Source organism: Ammospiza nelsoni, chromosome 2 (genome assembly GCF_027579445.1).
Source record: "Ammospiza nelsoni isolate bAmmNel1 chromosome 2, bAmmNel1.pri, whole genome shotgun sequence".
Taxonomy (NCBI): Eukaryota; Metazoa; Chordata; class Aves; order Passeriformes; family Passerellidae; genus Ammospiza; species Ammospiza nelsoni.
In genome coordinates, this window is record NC_080634.1 from 110,411,940 (window position 1) to 110,424,497 (window position 12,558).

A 12,558-nucleotide genomic window follows, 5' to 3' on the forward strand; every position below is an offset into this window, starting at 1 on the left:
TTATTAAGGTCTGTCTATTTTCCTACAGCAGCCCTATACCAAAATTAGAGAGATATAGATTAGAAAAACAGACAGTAAATAGCCTTGAAATTTGCCTGGACAGCCCAGCCCAAAGGTTCATCTCCAGACTTCAAAGTCCACCTAGTGGCCATTAACCAGACAAACTAATTCTTCAGGAGCCAGAACTGGAACCAATAATGTCCAGTAGTTTTATTAATTACCTAGATTATAGGACAGAAGGTGCTCTCAGCAAGTTTTCAGATGACACAAAACTGGGGAGAATAGTAAAATACAGTGGGGAGCAGGGCTTCCATTCAGAAGGACCTCAGTAAGGTACAGAATCTCACTAAATTCAACAAAATCAAAAGCAAATCCCTGCACCTGGGATGGGACAGCACAATTCACAAGAGACAGGATAGGAATGACTGATCAGGGAGTAGCTTTGCTAAAAAAAGCCTTTGAGTCCTGGTGGACAAATTCAACATGACCCAGAAATGAAGACCAAATGAATGCTGAAGACCAACAGCACCCTGGGCTGGTGGAAGTGCAACCAGGAGGTCCAGGAGGGTGGTCCTTAACCTCTGCTCAACACTTGTGAGAGCACAACTGGAGCTCTGTGAGTTTTGGGCTCCTCAGTAGAAGACAGGGACATCCCAGAGCAAATCCAGCACAGGCCAGCCAGGGTGGTCCAGGGCATGGAGCATTTGGCAGAGGGGATGAGCTGAGAGATGTGAGTTTGTTAAGCCCAGATAAGAAGACAGGTCAAAGGAACCTACTGCAGTCTAAAGCTAATTACTTGCAGGATATGAAGATATGAACAAAGATGGACAGTGGAAAGATGCAAGACACCATGGACATGCTGGAATACAGGAAATTAGACACAAGGAAAATGGGTGGTCAAACACTGGAACAGAGATCCAAAACTCCATCCTTGAAGTTACTCAATTTTCAGCAGGGCAGCTTTGTCTAGCTGACTCTTTTATGAGTAAGGACTGGACTAGTAGGCTTCCAGAAGCCCACCCAAAAACCCCATGATGACCATGATTCTGTGATTCTAGCTGTGGATTCAGCAAACAAAAGAAGTAAATGCGGTATATCTCAGCATATCAGCACCTTGATGTTTCTACCTAAACTATTTACAGATATTTTTTTTTGAAATTCTAGTTTATGTTACTCTTAGAAATGGTCTCTGTCTGCTGAAATGATCATTGGGCCCCCTTTACTTTACTTATCTGATCATGTGGTGTATTACAGCGACCTGATGAAGGTCTCCAGGGTGAGAGAAGGACGAGAATCTTGTTTCATGATCAGAAGGCTAGATTAATTGATATGTGATATATAATACATTATAACTATACTAAAAAGAATAAGGCGAGAAGTTGCAGAGGCTGCTAAGCTAAGAATAGCATAGAAAAGAATGAATAACAAAGTTCTGTGTCCAGCAGAAAGCAAGGACCAACTCTCGTGTGAGTGGTCAGCAAATCCAAACACTCACAGAAGCCCAATCACCGCTGCACCTTTTGCATTCCACACCAGCCAATAACAATTGTTTACATTCTTCTTCTGGGGCCCTTGCTTCCCAGAAGATGAACAAATCCCAAAGAAAGGATTTCTATGAAAAAATGTCTGCGACATGGTGTATATCCTCTTACTGCTGCCTCCTAAATTAATTATTTAAAAAGGTACCAAACCATCACCCCATCACAAGAATGAGGAAGAAAAATGTGAAAAGATCCAGAGATGCTCACAGAACCACACAAGAAGTTTTTGGGAAATCTTGGAATTCCACACATGCTCCCTGAATCTTTAGTGTAAACCTAAACTTAGATGTGTTCTTTCTTCTTCAGGAGGTGAGAGTAATTTTGCAAAGGTAAAGAAACTTCTGAAAACCCACAGCTCTCTCAAATTACCCAAAAAGAAGGCAATTTAGTGTCAGATTACTGTACGTGACACTGTGACTACCATGGCCAGCGTGTAGGACTAGAAGATGAAGGTAGGAATGGAAGTAATGAAAAAGCAAAGTGGAATGAACACCATAGGACATTGTACATATGGCAAGGCCCCATCATATACTTTTACAGCATTTTCAGAGTCCAGTCTCATTTTAGGCTCTGTGTGTTGAATGAGCCAACCAGTCAAGGGTGCCCCTAGACTGAGAGCATCTGTTTTAAAACAAAATCCCTGTGTTTTGACTCTGCCTTTTAAAGGGGTGACTGGACCAACCAAATCCTGTGTAGCTCCATCCTTTCACTGCACCAGGTAATGTGAAAAGCTCTTTAAGGTAAGCCTACAGCTGTTAGCTAGCAGTGATAAATGCTTTGAGTGCATTAGCATGAATATATTATCCTCACCCTCTGATTCCCACAATAAATTAAAAACTGGATCTGCTCAAATTGCATGCGTGTGGGGAGAAAGTTCAAAATCAGCAAAGTGTGACTGTATTGTAAAGTTAAATTTGTAGGTAGTTCTCATTTAAAGTTTTATGGGCTTGCAAAGATTGGATAATATGTCAGAATAGTTAGGAGGGGACTGGGAATCCTATTTGCAGTTCTCCAGCAGGCTCAGTCCTCAGGCTGATCTGCTAATAAAGGCAACCCTTGGACCATGGAAGAACTACTGAAGCAAAGAAAGGTGTAATGGTCAGATGCAGTATTAATACCAATTGTGAATTACATATTACTTTGGCCAAGTAGTGATATAAAAAAGGATGTTTCCTGTGCTGGCTAAATGAGGAGAGAGAAGAGGAAACTGCTGACTTTAATCATTACTTGGTATGCTTGGTTTCTCTGTTTATGAACAACAGGAAAAAAAATATACATTTCTCACTTAAACTTATTCATACAAAAAAGGGAGGCCAATAATATCAGGGTGCTACATGAAAGACTGCTGAATTATTTCAAGAAAGATGATGTACTACTAGGAATTCAATTAGAGCAAGGCAAGACAAAGAATGGTGGGAAGTGGAACCAGATCAAAGAGGACAAAGCTTAAAACTGTATTATTAGTAAAACACCAGTAGTAGTATCTTTACTATGTACTTAATATATGTGACATTAGGGTCAATCATCAGTGTGGGGGCTTGCAAGGAATCCCTTGACACTCACAGAGGGACCTGTCCAGCCTGTGCTTGGAGACAAAGGAAACATCTAAACAAAGGCAATTCACCTCAGTGTGCTGTACTCTGGTATTTCACTTCACCCAGGGAACATCAGGCTCCTCTAAGCACTGTGGTCCTTGCACTGTGCTGTAGTAGAAAACTTATAAGACTCTGCCTGTGCACAAAAAGGAATTTGCACCAGACTTTTATGAAAAAAAAAAATATTCCCAGCTCTAAGCAAGCAAGCAAGATAGGAGAAACGCTATGGGATAAAGATTTGAAACACTGCACAAAGCACCAAAGCTATAAAATCCTAGTTAATATACATGGAAAAATAATTAGTATGCATTGAAGCCTTGGGAAGAAAGCAGATGCACAAGCATTTTTACTGTAGATAAACACAGTGTGGCTGCTGCTGAATGTAAAATACAGAAGATAACTTTTTTCCTTCTTATCCCTCGTCATGCTTGATGATCTGGCAGCAGTTTGGGATGGTAATTAAGTAACAAACTCATGGAAATTAATGTTTTACCTTGTCCATTTAATCTCATTCCTAGCCTGTGAATGTATGGGATGAAATCAAGTATCCCTGTGGTGTCCCTGTTGTCTGAAGTATACTGTTGCTCTATGCTAAGAAAAGATGCAGGTATAAGGATTCTCTACATTTGGATATGAAAAATTGCTGTGAAGTGTGTGGAGAGGTTGTGTACTAAAGATATGTAATTAACTCTGGAAGTCTTCATCAGGCATATACTGTTATAAAAGTTAATAAGAGGTAATAATTTTAATAAAAGGTAATAATAACAATGATTTCCTTTGTTTTCTCTTCTTTTCTTGTTCATTCTTTTCCTTGTTCTCCATTGCTCACATTGTTCATTAGTGATCTTTTGAGGGTGGTTCAAGACCATCCCTGTTCAAGAGTTCCAGCTTCTTGAATTAAAAGTAGATAAATCACTCTAGCCCTAGAAAAACCTATGAAGAAAATAATTTTCTTTATCTTTCCCAGAAATTAATGTGCAGACTAGACCAGGAATAGATACTCTGAGAAGCTGCTATTATCTTGGTATTTGAGCTTACTACAGATATTCACAACATATGGGGTCAAATATAAACTTTCTCATTTCTCTTGACTGTCACTATTGGATCCATAACTAAAAAGGGGTTGAGCCATAATAGCTGCTTTCTTATCTGGCACTTATAGAACATGCTAAGCAAAAGCAGGATTTGACTTGATTCAAGACTTGAAGTGCAAGAAACTCATTATATGTCATAGCAGTGTGAAATTTTAAAAGTAAATAGAGATCCAAAGATGCAGCCTATGGCACACTGAAATACTCAAGAAATATGGAAAAGCAAAAAAGGGAATTAAAGGTTTGGTCTATTCTCTGTCATTGCTGAAGATACATCAAAGAGAAAGGAAATGTTGGGTCAGACTGTAGCTTACACTGGAATCAAGGTGATTGATTTTATATCATGTTTGAAACCCAAATTAAGTCTTGAGGTGAGGAGCTTCCATGGACTCTCCTCTTGCCTGGTGAGGCTGCCCAGCACCCAGAGCTCACTTCTCCCACTCAGGACTGATGGCAGTGCGCTGGAAGAAAGGGACAAACCAGCAGAGACAAAGGGCTTTTGTGTGGAGACAAGAAAGAGGTAAAATGTGATTCTCTGACAGACTGCATAAATCTGACCATATGTCCAATTCCTTAGCAGCCCTGGCGAGGGGAGCAGCATCAGAAGCTGAATAGGGGATATTGCCCAGTCTCCTGTGAAAAGCTGTGCCTGTGCCACCCACAGTCCTGCTGAAAACCAGCTCTGAAATGCAATCACTCCTCTTGCCAAAAGCGTCCTCTTCCCCACAGGAGTCCAAACCTTCCTTCTCTCTCCCCTTGTCATTAAGCAAACATTACAAACCCACTCAGCACTTTCTATTGTTGCCAGAAGAGCATTTCTGCTACTGACTTGTACAGCAGAAGAGGTACAAGTAGCCACATGTTCATCAGACATCTTAATTTACACTCCTTCCAAAACCAGCACGCATCTGAGAGCTCATCAGTTTCTAAAACAAATTACACATCACTTATGACATATCAAAACTGAAGCAAAGCTCAGCAGGACTTATCAATTCTCAGCAAAGACTAAATAGCATGGTGAGAGATTTCTAATGCCTGTTTAAAGGGCTTTTTAAAAATATGCATATGGATACCTTTAGCCAGAACATTTCATCATGACTATCTAAAGACAAACTGCAGCTGTCAAAATCAGAGGACAAAAACATCTTTGTGATTTTTGTTGTTTAATGATGAATTTGTCTCTTGCACACAGAATATCATATCTGTCTTATCTTGCTGGTATTTCAGGGCACATTATTTTACCATATAGGAGCTCAATTCCACATTCTTTGTGCCCCTTCAAGTATCAAGACAAATTTGTCTTTGTCCTGCTGCTCTGGGGTACAAAGAATTTTCCAATACCTTGAAATAAAATTGCCAAAAAAAAAGAAAACCAGGTGAAAGAGGAAAAGAGCTATCTCATGGTCGTTGTGTATGTATTGCAAAGAAGAATCTTCAATTTTAATTCAAGTTGCTGTTAGAATCAGATGCAACCAGAAGTGAAGTTCAGTAGCTCTTCCAAATATTACCTAACGTGCATTTGCTCTGGAAAAAAACATCTACCTCAAAATATCAGTGGAATAAAAAAGCAACACATATATTTAAAATCAATGTCTCTGCAGACAGCATCCATTCTCCATTGTCTTCACTTTGGCTTGGGAACTCTCTGTTTTCCTCAGTGTTAGGCTTACCTTCAGACTCTTCAAACACTGGGGAAGATGGCTGAGAAAATAAATTCCTGCCTGTTGGAGATGTTCTAACCAGACTCAATCACAGGGGCAAAGGATACCCCTTCTGATGGCCCTCATTTCCCTTCCAGCATCCAGTGACTGGTCTCACAAATACCATGGTTTTTTCTTCAGCTATATTCTAAGTGCTGTTAGTCCAGACACAACCCATTTGGTATAATTCAGATTAGCATTTAAGGTTAATTTTGGGGTCACACCAATATCTGGGAAGTCTCATTCTAAGGTGGTGGACAATTTTTTCCTCTAGCATCTCTTTCTGCCACAGATTCATCTTTTTAAACCCATGTTCTACAGGCAGCCATGGAAGTCAAGGCTGGAGGATACAAGCATGCATCTCTGAAATTAAAGACTGCAGTTTTGTTCTATGTGATGAGGTTCATAGAAGAAAAGTGTAGGAAATTGCTGCAGTGCATTTGGGACAGAGAGAGAATATTCTTCACTTTGTTCCAGGATTGTGCAACCAGTTTACATGGACTGGGCAACTTACACTTCACTGATGTTTGCTGCTCTAAAGCCCCTAAAACCAAAAGAAATCTTTTCATTGACTTCAGTGGTTTTGTATCCAGTTCATACTCTACAGTGCAATCTGTATTTCCCACTCAGATCAATAAAACACAAAGCAAAATATTCACTATGTCGTGTAATCCATCCTGTTCCAGCTCTGTAGCAGACAAATGAGATGTCCTTTTTTGAAGCTCACAATGAATAAATGAGACTTTCTGCAAGTTTTATATGTTCATCAATGATCATTACTGCTCAACTGATTTTCTAAGGTCTGAGATATTCTTCTACCTGCATTTAATATATGCCCTTGGTTTACTTTTTTTTGACTGCAGTTGAAAGTCTCCTGGCTCTGATTCCAGGCTGAAAGTTCCCTATTTTTTATGACTACAAGATGAAATAGTACTACTTGCATCCTTCACTAAAGAGTGGATACCTCGTCATTCATCAACATTTTACCGGCAAATGAATGAGCTTACTGAACAGAATATCTCTACTGAAAAAAAATTCCAATTACTATTATAGAATATTCACAGCAAACAAGAAATTGAATCCACCCATAGGGTTGAAATTGAGAAATCCTTTTTTATTAATCTTGTGCATTGAATCAAGGAACAAAAATGGTGGCACTATGAGTCACGTTGATAATTTAAATTACCTTAAAATTCCAAAGCCAAACATTCAGAATGGCCATCTGACTTGCATTTTTCAGTCCAAAAGCTGCAAAAATTATTAACTAGCTATTTTGAAATATACACTAGTTTTCATGTTTTCATCCACGGTACAGTTTGTTGAGGCCACTGATGCAATAACATATCAGTAAGAAAAATGACAGGTTTCCATACAAAGTGAGCCTTTGGGGAGAGTATCTAATGGCCTGTTGGGTCAGATTGTATCAGAATACCCGATTCTTGTTTCAGACACTGATTTTTTGCTTTTTTAACATTTTACAAAGCTTCTGTTTCATCTGCCCTGGGAAACAGACACAACCTGGGGCTTGCAACAGCAGCAGTGAAGGAACAGCTGTTGTCCTGAGTGCCACAGCAGAGGCTGGGTGTGACAAGGACAGGGCACAGCTCCCTCCATAGACAGCAGCAGGCACAAATTCCCAAGGATTTTTCCTGGGAAGGCAGTGAGAAGCACAGAGAGAAGAAGAGGAAACAATTCATATCTCTATTCACTGCTCCCGTTTTTGCACATGTGGAATGTGTTATGAAGATTGTTTACCCAGAGTGATTTGGTTAATTGGATATGGGTGAAAGTTGTTTTGAGTGATTAGCCAATCACTCAGAGCTGTGTCCTGGCTGTCTCAGACAGTCATGGGCTTTTCTTTACTACAGTGTATTATCTCCTGAGTGTAGTTATAATATAGCATTAGTGTAATATAGTATAGATTTAATAAAGCAATTGTTCAGCATTCTGAACCATGGAGTCAGAGCACATTATTCCCCACATCAGGAGCTCCCTGTATCGATACAGGAGTGCAGCTGGGGCCAGTTCTCCCCTGCCCACCCCTCCTGGTGTGCTGCTGCAATGGTCAGAGCTGACAACACTTCCCAACCACTTCACTGTGCAGTGGATCACTGAAATTATTCACATTTACCATGCAATCATGGAAAAATATTGTATTAGAACATCAGAGGTTGTGGTCATGGTATGGTGGGCAGGAACAAGAAGCCAAAGGAAAATATGGCATTAGAGCCTTGAAAACAAAATCTGCTGCAAGAAATCAGGAAAGACCAGAGGACCTTTTTCTATATTCTCTCTTTTAGCTCGAAAGGAATTTTTGCCTCCAGATGGTAACTAATTAATCCCAAGTAAAAGTCAGTAAAGGTGGCTAAAACACTTTTTGGAGCAGCCATTCCTCACACAAGTCGCCCTTTTCTCTTTGACCAGCACTGCCCTACTTAGAGAACAAATCTCACTGCCATCTTAATTATGAATTTGACTGGAAACTCCACAGTATAGAGGGACTGGAAATTTTCAGGGGCTCTCCTTTGGTGTTGGTTGAGTTCTAGCACAACAGAGCCTTAGTCTCAGATGGAATGCCTAGCTATGATGAATTTACCAGTAACTAAAAAAATATTAATTTCAGTAATAATAGTACCCTTATTCTGATTGACCTCAATCCAAGAATACAAGTCCCAAAGATACCAGAGGAAAATTTAAACACTCTTTTTTTAAAAGTGCTGTTTTTTGCCTGAAAATAGACTCTTACAGATGCTATAAATACATTCAGCATAATGGTCAACAGTTTCTAGCACTGCTCTGTGAATCCTTTTAGCTATGCTGCTGACTCCTAAAATTGAAACCAATTTAATTTTAATTTTACTTCATTGTGCTCGGAAAGATTTTTCAACATAGGGTTTCGGGTTTTCTTTTTGTTTTGTTCTTTTGTTGTTGTTGTTTTCAGTTTTTTTTAAAGCACTGCTGTTTCAGGTTTTGCAGGCAAATAGTGCTGAACTCATTCAGTCTGTTTGCCAGAGTTAAGGTCAGTGCAGCTTTAGTTTTACAAAGAACACCATTTCTCTGTTTCTCTGCTAATCTTGGCCTGAAAAGACCACACAGTTCCCTCTCCCAGCTGAACAGTTTAGCCTTTGTTCCTTTGTTTGGGTTATGCTATTAATCTGCTAGGTCGATAGCACAAACGTGTGAGCTGCTGGTGCACCAGATGACTGACAGGCAATTAGCAGCTTCCAGAGAGCCCTGCTCTGAATTCCCCAGATATGTGACTGTGTTGGGAGGCAGAGGCTGCTGATCTGACTCTTTTGTAAACTTTTGCTGCAGCGCTAAAAACGAGATCTGTAAAAGAGCTAGTGTAACTGTTCTCAGGAGCTACAGCTGCATGAGACCCACAAAACTGAACCAGAGGGGTGAAAAACTTAACTGTAAGCAAATAATTAGCCTGTATCTATTTCGATTTCTCAGACAATAAGGTTTGCAAAGCAGCATTAGTTTTAATCTTTGCCCAAAGAGCAAGTAAAATTCCTCATTAAAGCCCAAATCTGAGAAAACATTCTTCTCCAACTTTGTCTGAAAAGGTGTGTAGCCTGTAAACAGTGAAACTTTTACACTTGTTGCTCGTGAAGTTCTCATTTTTTATCTTCCTGTTGCTAATTTCTTATTAAGATGATCACCCACTTTATGTTCTGTTAAGCTCTGCTAAAAACTAGTAGTGGGAACAACATTCTATAATAGCATTTCTGTACTCTCCAATGATATATATTCTGGTTTTTTTAAGTTTATACATTTGAAAGCATGTAAATGTGTTCAATGCTACTCCAGTTCTCTGTATGTAGAATAAGTCTAAGACATGAGAGTTGCATATCCTTCACTGTCAACATAATAAAATATTTTATTTCCTCAGAAGATTTTTCATGTGTATAAAACTTCATCAACTGACGTGTGTGAGTGTAGGTCATTTCTTACAGACACACGTGCCCCTGAGAATCGCCAAGTGACAATTTCATCATTTTTTGACGGGGTTTGGACTTGGTCAGTCACCACCGGAAGAGCAGGGACACCTTTACCAATTCACAGTTAATGTGCACAAATCCTCACGGAGCCAAGCAGGGGACAATCTGCCCATCTGTGAGAGCTGCTGGCCAAAGCTGTCCAGGAGCAGCAGTGCTGGATCACATCCCCCTTGGAGAGCCACATCCACAGACAGGCACAGCTCTGCAAACCACTGCAGGGACACAGTGGGAATTTGTGATGTGAGAAATGCTACTCACTTCCAAAATTTAGAAAAGTTTATTAGAACTTTATCAAAAATACAACAGAAGACTGGATAGAGAAAATACTACGGGGCCAAGAGCACAACATTTTCCCCACCATGTGCTCATCCACACAATAGAGGTTTCACTTTTTAACCCTTTTGCCCCCCAAAGTTCTGCCCATCAACTCCTTTTCTGCTGTCCAGTGGTGGAGTTCACTTCCTCAAATCCTGATTGGAGGTCAGATGTTGCCATAGTGACATGCTGACCCTCCCAAATGTCCCAAACCCAGGCTGCCCCCTGATAACAACATAACAAAACACAATTATAAATCTGTAAAACTTTTCCTAGCATGTATACATGATATTTGTCTTTTAATTGTGAGAGTCAATCATCATATTACTCATCTGTCACAGTGAGAAGATTGGAATGGTTCCCTCCCAATCCCCCTCCCACATCTGCTGCAATGATTGCTTCTGTACAGACACACAACAGCCAAACTCCTGGGGGTTTAGCTTTAGTCCATGAGGCTCGAGAACCAGAAGCTGCAAAGAGCATCAAATATAGATGGATAGTTATCATTGTTATAAATGGATAATGAGATGATTGGCTCTCACAATTAAAGGATAACAATTGTGTGAATATTAATAAAAGCTTTAGTGATGTATAGTTATGTTATTGTAGTTTAGATGTCCTCTGTTCTCCCCATAGGTCCCTTTCCCTCCTGTATTGTTGCCATCAGGCAGCCTGGGTTGCCTAAGACAGATAAAAAGAAGGTGTGTACAATTTCCCCTTCCTGGGGACAGTTGGGAATGGCAAAGCTTGGTGCTCAGGGGGTGAGGCATGGCAACACCTGAGCTCCAATCCAGTGACAAGAAAGCAGTTTCCACTGATCAATGGCAAAGAAGAGCTGACTGACAGACCTTTGGAGAGGCCAGGGCTGGCTGATGCAGCCCCCAGGGGTATAAAAGCCTGAGCATCCAGCTTGAAGATGAACTGGCTATGTGGTATGCATGAGGTAGTTCCTAGCGCTGTGAATTTTTCCTTATATAGACCTTTTGTTGTATTTTTGTCAAGGTTTAATAAACCTTTTTAAATTTTCAAAGTGAGCAGTTGTTTCTCACAAAATCGACTTTGCCAGGATAAAGGCAGGAGCTGAGGGAAGTTTGGATTTGTGCCTTTGGTTCCCAAGAGAAATGGCATTCTAAAACCTGAGGCTGAAACATCCATGTTGTCACACTCTTACAGCTTTAAAAACAGCCATAAAAATAGGCTGTGCTGGAATTGCAAGATGTTTGGAAGGGAGTATAATAGCACTGCACTTCCATCAGGTAAGGGCTGTTTTCAAACAAATGGAGCACAATCTGTTCACTCTTACGCTTCTCAGAATATCCTTGCCTGTTCCTTTTGTGAGCTGCATGATATTTTATGTTAAAATGCCCATGTGTGAAAAGATTCAGAAAAATTCATCAGTGTTTCTTTTAATCCAACATCTGCAAAGCTTTTCAGATGTTCCACAGTGAAAATCATTTTCTCCAGCTAGAACTTTCTGTTTCATTACATGAATCCCTTTTGGCTTTCCCTCAAGCAAATTTTATTGATGTAATAATTTAAGTTGTTTCCAATTAGGCCTCAGAAATTAGGTATTCTAAACATTTCCATTAGAAATTCTTGATATTACTTTAACAGCTACTTTGTTAAACAGCTTTGCAGCAAGCACACTTACTTCAAAAGATAACCAGGACAAATCCTGAAATAAATTCTTCTTTTCTTGTAGCATCAAGGGAAGAAATGGGAACAGATAGAAACAAAGTGTGTGTGTTTAGGAAAGAGAGGCCATTTTTTCTCAGTTGCTATTCATTTCACCTTTTTTTAAGACATTTTTATTACAGAGCTATCTGCTGATACAGCTGAAATTAGCCCCCCCACACTCCTGTTATTCCAAGATAAGTGTTCTGCTCAGCCTTGCCCTCCTATTCTCTTAACTTCCAAGTGGCTCAAATGTTTCAGCTTTCTTTTTCCGATTGATGTGAAAAACAGATAAGTAGTAGAAAAGGAAATAAGAAACCAAAACCTAAAACAGATGTACCAGCCAAGAAATTATTTTAGAAGAGATGAAGTTTCACAACCTGAATACATCTAAGTATTTTAAATCATTCCAATATTATTAAATTTCCTGAGAAAAAAACTTGACTTGCTCTCAATGAAAAAACTTTAAGAAAATGGCTCTGATTCTGCCTCCTGTGACACCAACATGAAGACAAAGGTATTTTAAGCCCACAGCAGCTCTGAGTCAGAAAGTACTCCTCATCATTGTTATATACCAAGGCTGCTCTTGCTGCAGAAAATCTTTTGTACCTCTCGGTACCGTTACAATTTATCTCAGT